We start from the raw sequence: 19,193 nt of genomic DNA, 5'->3' as shown, positions 1-19,193 counted from the left end.
GCTAGTATCCATAAATAGACTTTATTTGCAGGTAAAACATAAAATCTAGGAAAAAGTGGTTACATCGGCAACAGTCTAATGGGGCCGGTGTGGTTCGCAAAAATCCAGAGGACGCGTTTTTGCAGCAGTTGTAGCCTATCATAGTTCCCTTTTGTCGTTGTTCCCCAGACCAGAATGCCATACAAAAGTTTAGAATAGAACAGGGTGTAATATAGTGATTGCTTTAGCCAAAGAGGTAGAAGAGGAGCTATTTTTCTAATACATCCCATAGAACAGACTTCGCGAGTTCGGAGAGCAGATGATTGACATGAGTGGTCCAAGACAACTCTTCACTATACCATACCCCAAGGAACTTTTGCACACTTACTTGTTCTATGTTATGTCCTCTGTACTTTAAGTTAATCATATTTCTATGCTCATAGATTGGCTTCAATATCATTTACTTTGTTTTTAGTGCATTCAACTGAAGTTTCTTTTGTTGCAACCACGTGGATAAATCATTTAAATACAGATTGGCCTATTGTTCGATGTCATGCAGTGTTCTAAATGTAAAGAATAAAGTAGTGTCGTCTGAAAACATGGTTATCGTGGATGTTCTTTGTAGTTCCGTAATGTAATTCACATACAAGAGGTAAAGTAACGGGCCTAATATCGAACCTTGCGGGACACCTAGTTTAATGTCAAGCTGTTTTGAAGAAGTACAGTCTATTTTAACAAACTGACGTCGAAACGATAAGTAGCTCTTGATAAGGTCCAATGCGATACCTCGAATTCCATAGCAATCTAATTTTATAGCTAGGATTTCGTGGTCAACGGAATCAAAAGCTGTGTGCACATCAAGAAATATTCCAAAGGTGAAGAGCTGATCTTCAAAATTTCTGATTATTTGCTGCTTGACGGCAAGAAGAGCGTCCTGAGTTGTCTTATTTTTCTGAAAACTACACTGTGAGGTTGATACTATATGATACTGGGTTAGATACTTTGACAGCCGGTTATTGATTGGCAATTCGTAAATCTTTGCAAACACCGGTAGCACGGAGTGTGGCCGGTAATTTGTAATGTCGGTAATGTCGTCAGTTCTATGTCATTTGTGTATTGTAATTACATTGGCCAGTTTTAATTTATCTGGGAAGACTCCCGTAGAAAACGTGAAGCTAATGAGATTGGCTCAGATTGGGCTGATAATTAATGACACTCGCTTTACAGGTTCAACTTTAATTTCATCATGCCCACTTGCCACATCATTTTTAGGCGTATAATAAGACCATTGATTTCCATTTCGGTAACGGCATCCATAAAGAATAGGTCTACTCGACGAGAAGGTTAGTAGAGCCCACTTTGTTGAACAGACGGTTGGGGCACTGCTGCATTAATGAAATACTCGTTAATTTCTTATGCTAACGTCTTGCCTTCTATAGAGTCGTTGATTACTATTTGGTCAGCCCTAACCGGTGATGGGTTTATGCCAGTAAGGTACTTTACCTGTCTCCAGATCTTTGCCGGATCCGTTCTTATCCTGGCAAACATTGCTTCATAATATGCATGTTTGGCTTTCTTCTTATCAGCGTTTCATTGCTATATTTTTTTGAATTCTTTGAACAAGTCACCGTCTTTGCATTCTATGAATTTGTGGAACATATTTTTTTTCTTTATGCGTTTTAGTAAGGCGGTGTCCAGCCAGGGCTCTTTAATTTTCCGATTGCATTTTTTGTACTCTGTCAGTGGAAATGCATCATTGTAGCAACTAAGAAAAACCCGAAGAAAACGTCATACGCAGAATTTGCATCCTGCTGTAAATACACATTTGACCAGTCATCCCGCTCGATTAACGAATGAAAATAGCTTAATGAGGAGTCATTCACCACCCTATGTTCAAGCCTGCTGCGTATAATGTTCGCGGTTAGGGTGTGTTGTGTGGCAAATAATATAGGCAGGTAGTCACTGATGTCGCATGATATAGCTCCTGCTTTGAAATATGATGCGTTCATGTTTGAAACACATATATCTATAGAAGTAGAACTTTGTGAAGTAATTTGCGTTGTCATACAAATAGCATTTTCGCACCCATAAGAGGATAAGAGATTCATCAAGTCACGCGCAGAAGATTCGTCGGCCAAGGTGTCGATGTTTACATCTCCCAAGAGAAAAAACTGCTTAGTAGTATTATTACAATAGATTATTACATTTTCTAAATGTTGTAGGAAATGCTGCTTGTATCCAGTCGGTGGTCTCTACAGGTCAGCAACTAAAGACGTGCTGGTTTCCACCGTTAGGCACTCTATATCCCTATTCATAACTGTACACTCACCAAAAATATGATATGCGTACTTTCGTTGTAGATAAACAATCAGGCCACCACCTCTACCAGTTCTGTCTAATCGTATTGGCATGTAATCAGTAAAACTATGGGAAGGCTCATCTTTGCTTCACCATGTTTCTGTGAACAATAATGCGTCAAAATTAACTTGCTGGCATTTTAGCCAAATGTCCACCTCATCTTGTTTGTTCCTCTTGCCATGGGCATTTAAGTTTAATACGGAAAAAGATGGATGTAAATAACGAAGATTTGATTTTAGTGTGGACGATTGAGTAATGTAAGAGGCTGAGTTGAGCATTATATTGATTAAACGAAAAACCCGGACCATTACAATGACGTCTAGGATTATTTGATTGCGAGAACTATATTCTTTGTTTGCAATTCGAATGGCATCGCTCAGTTCATCATTTCGTTCCAAAATTTCAGCCGAGCAGACCCAGACGTATTTCCATCCGGCCATTTCCATCCGGCCTTTTCCATCGGGCAGCACCAAGAAGTTGCTTGTTCTGTCATGTTAAGTACTCATTCACGTAAGTGGTAGTGGTGCCTGTGCCCTCACATCCCTCATGTTTATATCACAACTTCTTTTTTTTTACTTGGCAAGGAACGTTTGAATGTTTGAAACCTCTGATGCTAATGTTAGCTTTTGTTCTGTACGTGTTATAGTCACTTGCTGTACGTCTTTTTTCCTACACGTCTCAGACTAAGTGTCTTCAACATTTTATCGAATGCTTCACTGCCACGTCTTCTGCAGCAAGCGGGGAAGAAAACATTCCGGTGAAGGAAGAATAAGTTTTGGCACGCAGCATTTTCCACGTGGTTCCAAACTAGATGTTATTCAAAGGCGCAGTAGCGTGGTCAGTGTGGACGAGACTTCAGGTTAGTTGATGAAGTAGGTTTTACTTGTCTAGGCTTGACAAGTATGTTCTTACGAAATATGAACACTATCATAAGCAGGAACTCCTCAAATTTTTTAGGTGTCCAGTTCACTTAACATTTCCTGAAACGGCGTTCAAGCAGCTCGTGAGCCTTTCAAAGCTGACGCACAGCCCATGAGACTGCAGATTACAGTCACCTCAGCTCGGCTCAAGCTTGTCCAAATCCACATTATTTGCGTTTAGTCGGTCAATCGAACATGAAATATTCGCACTGTCAGCACTTTCAATCACGGCTTGTGCTTCATTTACGAGACGTGTATTCATATGGCGTCGTGCCGTTCCCTGTTCTTTGAGGACTTTGAGGCTGTTCATCTTGCCTTTCAACAATCTGTGACTTCGCTCGCCTTCTCAGATAGACACCGATTAGGCGTCTTATTACGTCGAAAGACAACGGCACATGGCCTAGTCACGTCATCCCGTCTCTCTTTCGGTGGAGGTTTCCACGTTCCTTACGACGTGCTGTCTGCCCCTTCATAGTTTCAGACGAGCACTCCAGGCATGTACTGTCTCGGCGAGTACTACCGGCGGGTTTCGGAACCAGTTTATAAAAGAAATGGTCACGGCCTAGGTAGAAATACAACTGCATTTCCATTATTTACACTAATTATTTCGAATGTAATCCATGGCAGACACTTCCTTGCTTGATTGCTTGTTTGCTCTGCTTGTTTGCTCTGCTTTGCTTCCTTCCTTGCTTGCTTGCTTTGCTTACTTGTTTTGCTTGCTTTGATTGTTTTACTTGCTTGCTGTTTGCCTGCTTTGCTTTGCTTTGCTTCCTTTGCTTTGTTTTGCTTGCTTTGCTTGCTTTGCTTGCTTTGCTTGCTTTGCTTGCTTTGATTGCTTGCTTCTTTGCTTGCTTGCTTCCTTGCTGCACCAGGGCACGTACACAGTACGGGGAATTGGCCAAGAAGCCGATAGTTAAAAGGAAAACAGTTATAGAAAACAAGGGTTTTTTTAAATCAGAGAAACTTAGCAGGTAATAAGTTTTAATCAATCTAATTGGAATTTTGTAAATAAATAAATACTATTTCACTAAATGAAGGTAAATTGGAATTTTGAAATACAATAAGTAGTAGGTCGCTAAATTAACTAGGTATTCTCCTTGTGTCACCAAGGAAGTCCCATACGGCCCTGAATACGTACCTGTGGCTAATAATACCCGATGTATTCGCCCCAGATGAGATAATGTTTTCAGGGTTTAAAGCAATGTCTAATTTTTTGATTCAATTCCAAAGTATTTCTTTCTGTGGATTGTGAATAGGCAACAAGTTAATAAAAATGATCAATGGTTTCCGGTTCCTTGCAGAAATAACAGAGAGGGGCCAGCGCCTGACTAGAGCTGTGCAAACATGTATGTGTATCGGTTGAAGAAAATGCAGGGAAAAGACTCATATGAGGGGATCCATTAAAGGCAGAGGCAGCAGTTCAAGGTAGGTAGAGAAGGTTAAAGTGATTTATGCAAGAATGCTAGAAGAAAAAGCATTGCTAGCTTACCTGAGCAACTCAAGCAGGCTATGTGGCGATTTGTCGGCGCTCCATTTTAAAATGGATGTCAATAAATCATCATCGTCATCCTCATGATCTGGGGCTGATGACGTATAACACGCACCTCCTCCTCTCTTCCAGCCACGCTGCACCTCTGTTCCCATGCCCGCGGCACTTTTCCTCTCTCGTGATGTTAGGTGCCTGCAATCCTGCCTCCTGCGTGGACATCCTGTCCACTCCTCTCCCTTTTGCCTTAACAAGCCGGCATATGGCTCTTCGTTCGCAATACTATTCTATAGCTGATACAGGAATAATCAAAGCCAATGCTACAGCTTAGGTATTGTGTTTTTTTTAAACTTTAGCTTTTTACAGCTCCACAATTGGCGGCATCTGTAGTGGTGGGGTGATTCCGGAGAAGCTGAAGTCTACAGTTTCCATGGGTATTTGCCGTTGGGCATGAGCCGCTGGCTATGTTGTCATGCCCCAGCGTATGTGCCTACAACAACACGAAGTCATCATCTGGCCTCCATCATCATCTTTACACAATCGCCATCATGCGATCTCACACCATCGTCGTCTTTAGTATTTTTTTCGGTTCTTGTTTTACATTTGCCACGCCATCGTCGTCAGACCACTGTCGTCCTACAGTCAACCTCACGCCTTCTTGGTCAGGCCATCGTCGACATGGAGTCGTCGCTATACCGTGACTGATACAGAGTGGCTGCTAAAACAGCTTTTGTCATAAATCTGTCTTCACGCTATTGTCATCACTCATCCATCGTCATTCGATTGTCGCGATGCTGTCGTCGACATACCACGTTCGTTATTTCATTGACGTTATTCCTTCTTGGTGAAAAGGTAGACAAAACCCTGGGCACAACGCCGACCAAAGTAAAATTTGAAAGAAAGGAAGGCGGTGGTTTTGTCTGCCTTTTCACCATGTTCCATCCCGACCAGACTAGTTTCCGTGAAACACTGAACTTTATTATTCCTTCTTCATTCCATGGTAATGATGTTGCCGTCAATCATCATTATGACACCGTTGTCTTGACATCGTCGTCATACAGATGCCATCTTGTACTTGTCATAATGCCAACATGCCGTCGAAGTTGTTCCATGCATCGTCGTCATTTGAATCTGGTCTTACGATCGCCATCGTGACCTCGTCGTCGTACATTGGTTGTGTACATCATCGTCATACGCTCGTCGTCATTTCATCTGGATGCTCGAACATAGGAAAGGAGTGTAGCATAGATTTTGAAAACGAGAACGATATAAGGTATCGTTTTCACTTAACCGACATGAAAGAAGCTCGACCTTTAGACTATCAAGTGGTTCAACGCGCTCGACATTAGGAGCAAAAAGATTTAGCATACACCACAGCTAACTCCTGAACGTTCCTGTTACACACTGGCGAAATGCGAAAACACCCGTGTACTCAGATTTGGGAGCACGTTAAAGAACCCCAGGTGGTCGAAATTTCTACGGTCGTCACCTACGGCATGCCTCATAATCAGAAAGTGGTTTTGGAATCTAAAACACCATATTTTTTGTTACACACTGTTAACCACTCTGTCAGTTAAAATATGTTTCGAAGGCGTCGTCTGTCAATGTTCACTGACACCCCTATGTAACTCTCCAGCCAAGCCCTAGTGTAATAAAATGCACCTATGCTATCTGTTCTGCAAAGATTGCCATTACGTCCATTTACGCTTACGACGTTCGCGTTCAGATCCCCTCATATCTATCTATCTATCTATCTATCTATCTATCTATCTATCTATCTATCTATCTATCTATCTATCTATCTATCTATCTATCTGTCTATCTAGCTATATATATATATATATATATATATATATATATATATATATATATATATATATATATATATATATATATATATATATATATATATATATATATATATATATATATATATATATATATATATATATATATATATATATATATATAGACTATCGAATGTTCATTTATTTGGGCACTTGAACGTAAAAGGCCGTCAAACCGTAGGGAAGGAGATGGCAAAGGTAGGAAACTGATAAAAAATATATAAGACTTCTTCGTACGAATCAGTTTGTGCGTCAGTAGCATTGACGTGGACGCATCATGGTACCATAAAAAGATACTAGCTTGTTTTTGCGGTCGAGCACGTACGCTCCCAAAAAGTACACGCAGCACTGTTGTTCACTGGCTACGTAGCATATTGATACCTAGACCTTATGCTGAAAAGAACTTCAGGAAATGTTGTTCTGCGTCCTAACGGTCAGACAATGTCGACGAACTCATGTCATGGTTTTGATATGAATCTTAATATTAAAATGAAATACGTCAGAAGTGCCTACGAACCTTCACCTTTGCAAGTATAATCCTTCTCAGCGCAGGAAGCGTGCTGTAGAATTTTAAAATCTTCGAAGTGTAGTGTTAAGGTTATTGCCGTAAAGGAGAATATGCCTATGGTATTTACTGTCTGAAAACGCGAAGACTCAGTGTTTTTTTGCTACTAAAGTATCTGTTCGTTGTATGAATTCTGTAAAACCTTTATTGTCTTTACACAATTATCATTACACTTGTTATTTCTATACGCTATTATATTTACTTCCTGCCAAGTTACCAGAAGTATGCCTTGTGCTGGACATTTCGTTTTCTCTCTGTTGTGCGCTTTGTTTTTGCCCAGCAGCGCCTCCTGCCGTCAACTGAGGGGTTCCCGTATACAGACTGAAGCGTTTTCTGCACTGCATCCAGCTAGCTGAGGCCAGGACTGCCGCACGTGCAACATACGTGCAAGAGAAAAACACTTTTATGTAGCACGTATTGAGCAACAGTATCGGAAATTTTTCATGTCGCTGTACAATTTTTCAAATTGACACATTTAATCTGATTATAATATTTGAGAGGTTGAATAATTAATCAACCACCTCCAAGTGGTGGCGAACAACGTTACCTTGGTTTTCTTCAGCCACGTTGCATTTGCATATCTTTAAATCTTCGTCCATGATAGTTGGCACATCATGTATCTGTTTGTATACATGTATATCAAAACGTGGGTTTCTTAACAGGCGAAGCAAATTGGAGGTCCTCTGTACTTCTCGTACTGTTTCTCCAACGGTTAAATGTGACGTCGGTGAAATGTGCTCGCATCGCATTCCAAACTTAATGCACACCTTTAGACGCCTTGTGCTCTTTTGTTGGACGTAAATCGCTCTTTTGTTGGACGTAAATGTAATGATCACTTGGCACCAAAATTTATTCATTCGAAATGTTACAGACCTCTCTACAAATAGTTCAATGATATTTTCTTAGCTTTCTTCTAATGTTATATTTGTGAATATTGAGGTGAGGACTCATAAAAGCTCACTATGCTGCTGCGCTAAGATGCCTGAAGTTTCCGAGAACGTAGATATGGCGCTACTCTTAAAAAGTTTAGTTTTCTGCCTGGTCCTCGTTTTGTCTGTTCACTGGTGCTACGGAGTCAAAATAGATATCACAAAGGTGAGGCCATCCTTACCTAAAGATGTTTAAAATATTGTTACCAGAAATTCACAGTACGCAATTGCTCTACCATACTCGGCGTCACGCACCCGTCCACCTTTTCTTTTACATATGGGTTCTTTTACATATGAAAGCGTATTGACCTCACTCCCTGCTTTGTATGCTACAGTGGCGCTTTGCGGCAATGCCGCTTCTGCAGGCGTAATCTTTAACGGGAAACGCTTTCGGAGAAACCTATGTGGCAAGGCTTGCTTTCTGGTTGTTTTTATTCATTCCCACACACGTATGGCGCCGCGGATGTGCGGGTGTGGGTGCCTTGTTGTGGTGCTGCAAGAAACCCAGCGGCCCACGCCTTCCGCTGTGGTTCGTTGAGCTTTTCGCCGCGGAGATGAAGGAATCCCGGGATCCTAGTCATACAGAGCTTCGCTGTGACACGTACATAGCCCGGGAAAGTGCGTGATGTCCAGAAAAATTCTAACATATTACATATCGATGATATCATTCATGAATGGAACGGTCTCACTCTGCTTCTGGTTATCAATGTTAAAGATATCTAGCTCGGTTGGAATTGTTGTAATTATGTTGTTTTCGACTTATTTGTGTCTCAAATCATTTTACCGCCAAAGTTTGTCGATAGTTCATGGTCTACTGAGTAAAGCATTGGACTGATGTGCCCAAATAACCGCATTAGCCCCACCTATGGTACAAACTTCGGTCAATATGTAGCATTGGCTAAGTGCTAATCTCCAATAAGACTCATTCACGTCAACTTCGGTAACTTCCGATGTTCTGCGTTGTATTCACGGCTCTTCAATGCGCCTGTTTCATTAGAATTTGGACCACTTGGTATGTGCGGCTAAGAATGTGCCACTGTTTATTCACAAGAAAAAGCATGTAAAATATAACCTGTTCAGGGCGGGATCGCACCCGCAATATAACCTACAGTCTTGTCAGAATATATGGTCAGCCAAGAAATGGCGGTGCCACTATACATGGCGCAGCGTTCTCATTGGCGAAGCGCGTAAGGTGACTCCTGCTGCATGCATGCCATCACACATGGCTCTCTCGGCGTTGACAATGACTACGATGTGAGAATGACATCGACAATGCGGTGTCTCGCTGCGCGGCTTCAATCCAAATCGCATTAACGTCAGAAATATTTTTGAGATGAGCTCAGCCAGAAGTTTTTGCTAATTTTCTTTCGCTGTTTTTATTTCAGTTCTTCAACACAAGCGAGAGAATCTGGACATTATATTCTAACACTACAAGGAACATAACCTGTGTAAACGACAGAACGACGCATTACACCCCCAGAGAAGTTACAATAAATAGGACATTTGTAATCGACGGCAACAAGTGAGTCAAACAACCACATAGCTTTGGGAGAAATACCCTTGAGTTTTAAGAGAAAGATTATTTCTGTCGAAACCTGTTAAGTTCACATGAGATCGTTATATAAAAAATTAATCAGCACCACCATGCCCTTCTCTTAACGTAAATATGTTAGGGTGGTTCGCAGGGCTACAACCAATGATGTCCTTACACAACCATTCGATTTTATTTCGTGTCTTTTATCAATAACGAGTTATTTAATTTTTGCACATCTGCGTAAAGGATGACATGTGATTAATTGAGTAATATGGTCTTTTCTTTCACAATAACTGAAGAGATAGACATTACATGAAATACCTTCTAACAGGGAATAAGCCATTTTGAAATATAAATAACTGTAGGTCGCAGCGCAGTGGCACAATAAAAAATGAGCAGTCTCTGCGATAGGGCTTTATAATAAAGATACATGGTTACAAGTAGCGCTAGATTTACGGGCAAATAATGAACAAATAACTGCTAGGCGTTGTCCGCACATTGTGTTTCCGTCTACTCTGATGTATCAAGAGGCGCCACAGTCAAACCACCTTTAAAACCGTGCACACTTATTAAAAACTCCTGCTGGTGAATTTTTCTCTGAACGAACATAAAATTTGGGTAACACGTCATTTGCTGCATTGCGTAGCAAAGGTAGGCGGTTGGCATGCAAGGATGTACAACCCAAGCGCAAGAACTCTCGTATTACGAGAATTGGCTGCATGCGAAAGACGGAACTATTTTTCAAAAAAAATATTAGAACTCCGCAAGGAAGAAGTCGGTGTGGGCAGGAAGGAGCGGCTACGATGCGGGCGTTCCAAATCTATCTTTGCTTCTCGATGCAGATGGTATCGATGTGCGTCCCCGGCGAGCCAAAACCACAGCCTGATGCGTCATCAGACATTTGGTGCCGCTTACCCCTGCGCAGCCCTGTGCTGCAGCCAGAACAATGTTGCCCGGCCACATCGAAGGACAACGCTTGGACCGTCACGGCTTTTCCCATGGATCCGGCATCGCCATCGTCCCTGACATCATCGGATCAACTGCCTTTAAAGACCGGGCTCTCATCGTTCGTCTTCAGTGGGCAGGAAGGAGCGGCTACGATGCGGGCGTTCCAAATATATCTTTGCTTCTCGATGCAGATGGTATCGATGTGCGTCCCCGGCGAGCCACAACCACAGCCTGATGCATCATCAGACATTTGGTGCCGCTTACCCCTGCGCAGCCCTGTGCTGCAGCCAGAACAATGTTGCCCGGTCACATCGAAGGACAACGCTTGGACCGTCACGTCTTTTCCCATGGATCCGGCATCGCCATCGTCCCTGACATCATTGGATCAACTGCCTTTAAAGACCGGGCTCTCATCGTTCGTCTTCAGTGGGCAGGAAGGAGCGGCTACGATGCGGGCGTTCCAAATCTATCTTTGCTTCTCGATGCAGGTCAGTCCTGGCCCTCCTTTGCACTGTAAACGCTCTAGCAATACTAGCTTGCTGCTCTTTCTATGCCCACACACCATGTTCAGCATTGTTTGTGACTGTGCTTATGTCATGAAACTTTTGCTTTTGGGGGGTGATGTCGAAATGAATCCCGGACCTCCGAAGGAGGACCCTAGCAAAACTTCTAACGAACTTCTTTCTTTGATGAAGACACTTACTGCTAAAATAGACAAAAATCATGCAGAGGTGCTCTCAGAACTTTATACAGTAAAGGAAATTCGGATGAATCTGGAAAAGCAAATGACAGATTTATATGACAGGTTGACAGCTGTTGAAGAAAAATTAGAAGCAACTGAAAAGTGGGCCGAGGTGGAAGTTGCCCGAGCAGTGACTGAGGCTGTGGGTAGGGAGACGGCCGGCATTTACAGTCGTTTCGATGAATTCGAAGATCGGTCAAGGCGCGATAACTTGATATTTTATGGCGTCGCTGATGACGGGACAGAAACGTGGGCTGCTTCTGAAAAAAAAGTGCGGGACATAATTTCTTCAGCGCTCAACATGGAACTGTCGAATGAGGCCATATCTCGCGCCCACAGACTGGGAAAGTTTTCGCCAAATAAATTCCGTCCGATAATAACTAAGTTCACTAGTTTTAAAACAAAAAGCGAAATATTTTCCTCAAAATCCCAAATGAGAACGACAGGTATCACTGTAAGTGCAGATTTTCGCATTTCCACCCGCACAGCCCGCAAAAAACTAATCGAGTTTGGAAAAGCTAGCGGTGAACAATTTTCAGTACGCTACAATAAATTGATAATCAAAAAGAAGGCTTATATGTACCACCCATCTACTAACAGTGTCTGTGAGATCGAGTCCGGAATCGAGGCTGATGAATCATCCTTGCATCCTTCTCAAGCCGCTGTTCGATCTTCTGCGCGCATGACACACCTCCGGCATAGCTAAACTCGAACACACACCGCCTTGCACCTGATATTAATCTGCTCTTTTCTAACATTCGTAGTGTTGTAAATAAACGTGATGACATATCTTCTTTAATCGATACATGCACTGCCGACATTGTCACTTTGACAGAGACCTGGCTAACGTCAAAAATATCGAACAAAGAAGTATTCGAACGCCAAGAACAATATTGTATCTATCTGTGTGACCGTGGCACAAGATTAGGTGGTGGCGTGTTTATCGCAGTGGCCGACAGGCTCAATTCGTTTCTCATTCCTCTTTCTTCCGGTTCAGAAGCAGTTTGTACAGGAATTAGAATAAACCACCGTGATGTTATTTTTTGCGCATGTTATAGGCCACCGAGCGCTTCCTCTACGTTTTGCGCTGAACTTCATGACCTGCTTAATACCACCGTAACAAGGTTTCCACACTCACCCATTTTCCTGATGGGGGATTTCAATTACCCCAACATAAACTGGTCCTATCCTGTGCCAACTGTATCCGACTCATCCACTGATAGCAAGGCATTTCTCGATTTGTGTTTTGATTTTCATCTTACTCAGCTGATTACTCAACCTACGCGAACTACAGCAACCAGTGCTAACATCCTTGACTTAGTTTTCACTACCGCTCCGGATCTTGTCAATTCTTTAAGTATTTTGCCAGGGCTTAGCGATCATTCTTTTATTCACTTCCAGCTGAAGGAAAACGTCAACCGTCCCAATAGCAAACAAAAACACATTCGAGACTACAGTGCAGCCGATTACGCATCAATGAACACACAACTTGAAGCTTTTGTAGAAGAATATATGCCGGACTTTTACACTCGGAGCGTTGAACAGAACTGGTCGCTCTTTAAAAATAAAGTTAATGAATTAGTGCAAAAATACATACCCCTCCGAGTTGTCCTTTGTAACCATCGAGCAGCGTGGTTTAATGCATCCCTAAAACGTATCTTGAACAGGAAGAAGCGGCTGTTTCGCCAAACTAAAAAACAGAACACAATTGATAGCTGGCGTGCGTATCAGCAGGTTACTTCACTGTTTAAAAACGCAGTCAAAGAAGCTAAACGCGTTTTCTTTTACAGTACACTTCGATCTCTGCTTACTGAAAATACTAAAAAAATTTGGAAAACTGTGAAGGGTTCCGAATGTAACACAATATCGTTAACTGATGTAGATGGTGCTGCTGTTCCACAAGAAGAATGTTGTTCTGTACTCAATGAACCCGCCGTGGTTGCTCAGTGGCTATGGTGTTGGGCTGCTGAGCACGAGGTCGCGGGATCGAAACCCGGCCACGGCGGCCGCATTTCGATGGGGGCGAAATGCGAAAACACCCGTGTGCTTAGATTTAGGTGCACGTTAAAGAACCCCAGGTGGTCAAAATTTCCGGAGTCCTCCACTACGGCGTGCCTCATAATCAGAAAGTGGTTTTGGCACGTAAAACCCCAAATATTATTATTATTCTGTACTCAATGAAGTGTTTTCTAAATCATTTTTAATAACGTGTTGCCCTGTGCCTCTCTACCTGAAATTGTTAAGATGAAGTTTCCTCCGATGGAGCCCTTGTTAATTGATTACGATGGTTGGTGTCGTGAACTTGATTCGTAAGTTAAAGATTTCGTCATCGTCAGGAATAGACGATATTAACTCTAAATTTTTGAAAAATACTGAAGTGTACTCATCCATAATTTTGTGCAACATTTCTTCGCAATCTATTCTGTCGTGCTCACTAACAAAAGACTTTAAAGTCGGCAAGGTGGTTCCATTATGTAAGTCTGGCGACGTGCATTCACCTTTAAATTACAGGCCAATTTCTCTAACAAGTGTGCCATGCAAAATTCTAGAGCATATAATATACTCTAATCTCATCAACTTCCTAGAAACAAATTCATTTTTTTCATCTCGTCAGCATGGGTTCCGTATATCATTTTCCTTTGACACCCAACTTATTTCCTTTACACATGACATCTGTGCTGCGTTGGATTATGGATTTCACATTGACACCATCTTCTTAGTCTTTTCTAAAGCATTTGATCTCGTCTCTCACCAATTACTTTGTCTAAAATTAAATACACTTAACATTGACCGTAACATTATCTCATGGATTGAACACTTCTTATCCAATAGAACACAATTTGTCTCAGCTAACAATTTTGACTCTTCACGTTGTCCTGTCAGTTCCGTGGTGCCGCAAGGTTCCGTTCTCGGGCCTTTCCTTTTTCTCATTTATATTAATGATTTCCCTAACTGCGTAGCGTCCTCCATAAGGTTGTTTGCAGACGATTGTGCAATTTACAGAGTAATATCATCAAATTATGACACTCTAACACTACAATCCGGTCTAGACAAGGTAACTAACTGATGCGACACTTGGAAAATGCGACTTAACAGCCAAAAGTGCAAACTGATAAGGATTTCCCGCAATAATGCTTCGTCTAACCTATACAACTACTACTTGAAGAACTCTGTACTCGAAGAAGTCAGTTCCTATAAATACTTAGGCATCCACATAACATCAAATTTTTCCTGGCACACGCACATGAACCACATCACTAACAATGCTAACTGTACGCTTGGTTACCTCCATCGCAATTTCTCTATGGCACCCGCTAACTTGAAACTACTTCTATACAAAACACTAATACGTCCTAAGCTTGAATATGCATCTTCTGTATGGTACCCTGGCTTGGATTACTTAACAAATGCCATAGAATCTATACAAAATCGTAGCGCGCGGTTCATTCTTAATAACTATTCTCGGACATCAAGCGTAACATCTATGAAGGCTACTTTAAACCTCCCTCTCCTCTCATCCCGTAGGAAGTTAGCACGCTTATCACTGCTGTACAAAATTTATTATTACAATCCGGAATTAAAATGTGAACTTTTGTCCGAACCTGCATATATATCATCTCGTACTGACCATCGGCATAAATTGAGCGTTCCACACGGTCACACGAACCTATTTTTTATTCACTTATTCCCAAAACTACCACTGAATGGAATCATCTGCCGGCCTCAATTGTTAACATAACCGATACATCTGCTTTTAGAACTACTATTGAAGAATACTTTTGTTAAACCGCACTTTCTAATTTTTTTCTTGTTATTATACCCTGTTATCTGCACATGCTGTATATTTAGTTCCACTCCCTTCTGTAACGCCTTCGGGCCTTGATGGTACAATAAATAAATAAATACATTAGTCTTACTTTGAACGTTAATAAAATGAAATATTCAACGTTTCCATAAGGGGACGCTTTCTTGTCTACACTTCTCCGTAGCCACGTTGCCCTTCACCCTTTGACCAAATTCTCGCTCTCCGCATTCAAAGCGTGTTCTATAAAATGCATCTTCGATGATTGGCGATGCTGCATCTAGGAATAATAATACCGTTAAATCCATGAAAAAAAATCGTAGGCACAATGCACACATTCGAATCTATGGGAAGCATAAAAAGCTTCTCCGCATCAGTTTATCAATGCCCGCGCAATGCGTTGGTACGCATGGCCGCACAAGTCGGGCACGAGTTCTCTCAGCAATATCTTTGGTTATCAACATAGAGGCGAAGTACACGTATTTATGTTTAAATTTTTGGGCTGTAGGAGAACAGTGTCGTTGTCATTTCGCAAGATCGCACATTGGACGTCACGTGAGGTACTAGGGTAGGAAGGGACGGGGAGCCCAGAGAAAACGGAAGAGGAAAGAAATTTCGAAGAAGAAATAAAAAAAGCTTCGCCGTAACACATCTACGTGTTCCTATCATATGCGTCACAGTAGCATACCTAATCATCACAAATGGCAAGTGTGGGCACGTAACTGGTGACGGAGCTGTCATTTAAGAGGAAGCTTTAGCTAGAGGCTCCTGCTAAATACATAAGAAAGAAGAAATCAGGGAATGCCACGCCCCATTTTAAGGGTTTTATGCGTTTAAAAAAGACGGTTAATGTCTAGTGACTGTTGGAAGTTTACTATTTATTTAATCACGACAACGTTTGGAAAGCTTGTTGAAAACAGCAAATTTTCAGACACAGGAACATGAAGTTTACAAGTGTGTGTCGGCAACAAAACTATAATGTTACAATTCTGTACACTGCATTTAATGTTACATCTAAAGTGGACAAAATTATTTGTAGTATACATTGTGCCTCAAGTACACCACTACTCGATTATTAAGACTTTTGCAAAACGCTTGCACAATTTCTGAAACATTATTTAAGCTGTAACCGTCTATGCTAAATTTGCCCTCTTCTAAACAAAATTAAAACAAGTAAATCAAACCATTTCACGGAGTACGGAAAGACATAAACTATACGAAATAGGTGAAATTATTAGTGAATGGCACATCGAGAAACGTTCATCTCCTTACACGTGTTTTCCGGTAAATACAGTATCCCTTGCATCGAACAGATCGGCCAGCGTTCTTTTTCACGCTAATGCGGACAAGTTACTGTGAAACTAATTTTCTAATTCTCTTAATTTATGACCTCCAATATAAATGTGTCTTTGAACGGCACAATTTTTTTCTGAACAATCTTAGCCTTGCAGTCTGTATTGCACTAACTGCAACACCACAGCGAAGACAGGACAAAGATGAAGTATGCGCTTGTTCTGTCTGACTTGGTATGATGTTGCCCGCGTTTGCGAAATACGAATTGTAATATAACAACCAGCGATCCTATGAGCGTGTTGTAATAAAATTGGTTTGCTTGATTTTTTTCGCCTGCATAGGACATCATTCACTTTTCATGGCCGATTTCAATTCACCTACCCAGGCATTATTTTCAACACTATGCAAGTTCACCTACCAGGTAAATGAACTGGCTCATATCCTATCAGTTTTAGTGGCATGTTTAGGCCAGTATCGCTTGCAGATCAGTGAAAAACGGGTGATCAGAACAATGAGGCCAAACGCAGACCCTGTACCGTTAGCGTTCTGACGCGTAATATTATTCGCAAGAAATTGTTCTTGTCAACGATGGATGTATGCGTCATTCTTTGTGTGTCGTAGGGCTCTGTAAGTATAGTGCTGGATGATAGAAACCAGAAAATTAGACCGCACGGCTTCCGGCGCCTTCTGTGCCATCTGAAAGCAATGGGTGATCGTTGGAGGACCAAATACAGTCATAGGAAGGCACAAACGTCCTCGCTTTCGTCATGTACGAAAATGCATTTCTACAGTGTTCCCATCCCCTACCAATTGCGCAAAATCCACGGCAGCTGCGTGTTCCAATTATCACGTCTTCATCGTTCAATACTATGCAAATGTGGACGAAAGTAAATGGTACACGGTAGCGGTACTCCAACTGCCTTCCAATTACCTCCACCAGCCTCAAGGTTTCTAGACGACATTTCTTTCGAAATGTTTCTTTCTTAGATATTCCTTAGTAGGTGTTCCTGCCATGTGGCCTGTTGTCAAGCACCGACAATCTCCCGACGACCATCTTTAGGGACAACTTCCAGAGTTCCGGCATAGTAACCGTGTGATTGCTAGTTAGACGTCGTGCTGGGCTCGATATCTCGGTTCCATTGCTATCGGCATTGTATAACTAAGTACACTGAGAGGAAATAGAGTCAGTGCCCATTTTGTATATTGTAGGAGATCAGCAGAAAAAAAACTGCGTGTTTATAAGCAGGTTTTGAATGCTGGTCCCCGTATTTATTTCCAGGCATTTTCAATTTTTTATTACGGACAATATTATGGAAAGAATTTCAGTGTTGCTATTTCATGGTTGATAAGGCGCCCGTTTTTAGCTGGTAACAGCCGAATGACCGCTGCTCCAGTGGATTAGTGGGCATGGAACAAAACCCGGATGCACTCCGCATTTATTGACCACGTTAATCGTACTTCATTAAGCAAAACTTCTACAAATTCTTTTTGGTTATAGGCTGGTATGGCGGCGAGCGTAAACTGAGAATAAAATTATCTCTAGGATTGCTTCTCTTGCAGGTGTTTCCTTTTTCTCGCACTTCCGGTAATTTCGACCAGGACGGGGGAGATTACGTGTCAACCATATTGCTACCAGATCCAGGAAACAGTCGATTGTAGTAGAGAACTAGTGCTGTTAAACAATGCCTAAGCTGCTAAGCAGGCACTTTATACGTCTGCTGTAAGTTCTTGTCGCAGAGAAGCCACGAATACGCAATGGCTGTGCAAATTATTTGGCTTTCTGTGCAAAATGGAGTTGATTAAGGAAGCTCTTGCTTTCCTGGCATTATCTAAGCGCCTCATAAATGTTTTTCTTACGAGACGAAAATTTGCCTTATATTTCATGTATTACTCTGCACATCAAGTGTTTAGTCCGCCTGTATCTGTTATTGGCCAATATTCCACCATAACTTCTTTGATTGCATATCGTAGAATTCATTGGCAGCAAAAGGGTAATTGTTTACTGCTTTAACGTAGTTTTTAACTGCTGTTTCAAGGACGTACTGCAAAAGGGGATCCTTGAATTTGTCTTTAAAACGCGCGCTTTCCCGAAGGAGCGTCAGTGATAGAATTATTTGTACTTTCATCCATATACAGGTTTCTTCTTCAACGAAGAAATTGTATATCAGGACCCTCAAGATAGATGTGCCATATTCAAAATTTTCTTTTACCGAAATAATGGTGAGTATTTCACATGTTGAACGAAACATTTTCTTTGCACCTTACGCTTCCTCAAAGTGTAGCCTGCGCTTTTATAGTATATTGCCGCTAGGTGTCACGCGCCAGCGCTAAGAAGTGACTGGAACGCGCGCTCGGCAAGAGGTGGGGGCAGAAGAAGAAGAAGTAGTCGAGGCTGCGGACGCCGGCTTGAGTTTTTGTGTACGCCATCTTGTACGACTGTCTGTCTCGCCGACACCTGGTACATCTTTAATTGTCTTTTCGTGACAAAACTGGTGAAGGTGCTGGGTACGCTTCATCCGATGCCACGAACCCCTCCTGGTTGATATGTCGCACTAGGTTTAAAAACACTGACATCAATCAGACATAACGCCGCAAGCACCGCAGCTTTATTGCAGCCTGCGTCCGTGTGTTCCGCTGCTCACGTGTCATGATGATCATGGCAGTGGCGATGAAGGCACGATGAAGATGACGATGAAGTTGGCGATACATCACTGGCACGATGAAGATGACGATGAAGTTGGCGATACATCACTTCTCCCCCTCTTACAGGTCCAAGCGTTCAGGAGGCCG

The 19,193-nt window shown here is 41.9% G+C and overlaps 1 long non-coding RNA gene across 1 annotated transcript; it reads left to right on the top strand.

The window, feature by feature from the left end:
- Positions 1-9,506: 9,506 nt before the first annotated feature.
- On the top strand, positions 9,507-18,626 carry LOC142586978 (uncharacterized). Its single transcript, XR_012829320.1, has 3 exons — positions 9,507-9,606; positions 16,745-16,824; positions 18,540-18,626. It is a non-coding gene; the product is annotated as an uncharacterized LOC142586978 (long non-coding RNA).
- Positions 18,627-19,193: the final 567 nt, after the last annotated feature.

Source organism: Dermacentor variabilis, chromosome 7 (assembly GCF_050947875.1).
Source record: "Dermacentor variabilis isolate Ectoservices chromosome 7, ASM5094787v1, whole genome shotgun sequence".
In the NCBI taxonomy this organism is placed as follows: Eukaryota; Metazoa; Arthropoda; class Arachnida; order Ixodida; family Ixodidae; genus Dermacentor; species Dermacentor variabilis.
This window is presented reverse-complemented; position numbering and strand designations above follow the sequence as displayed.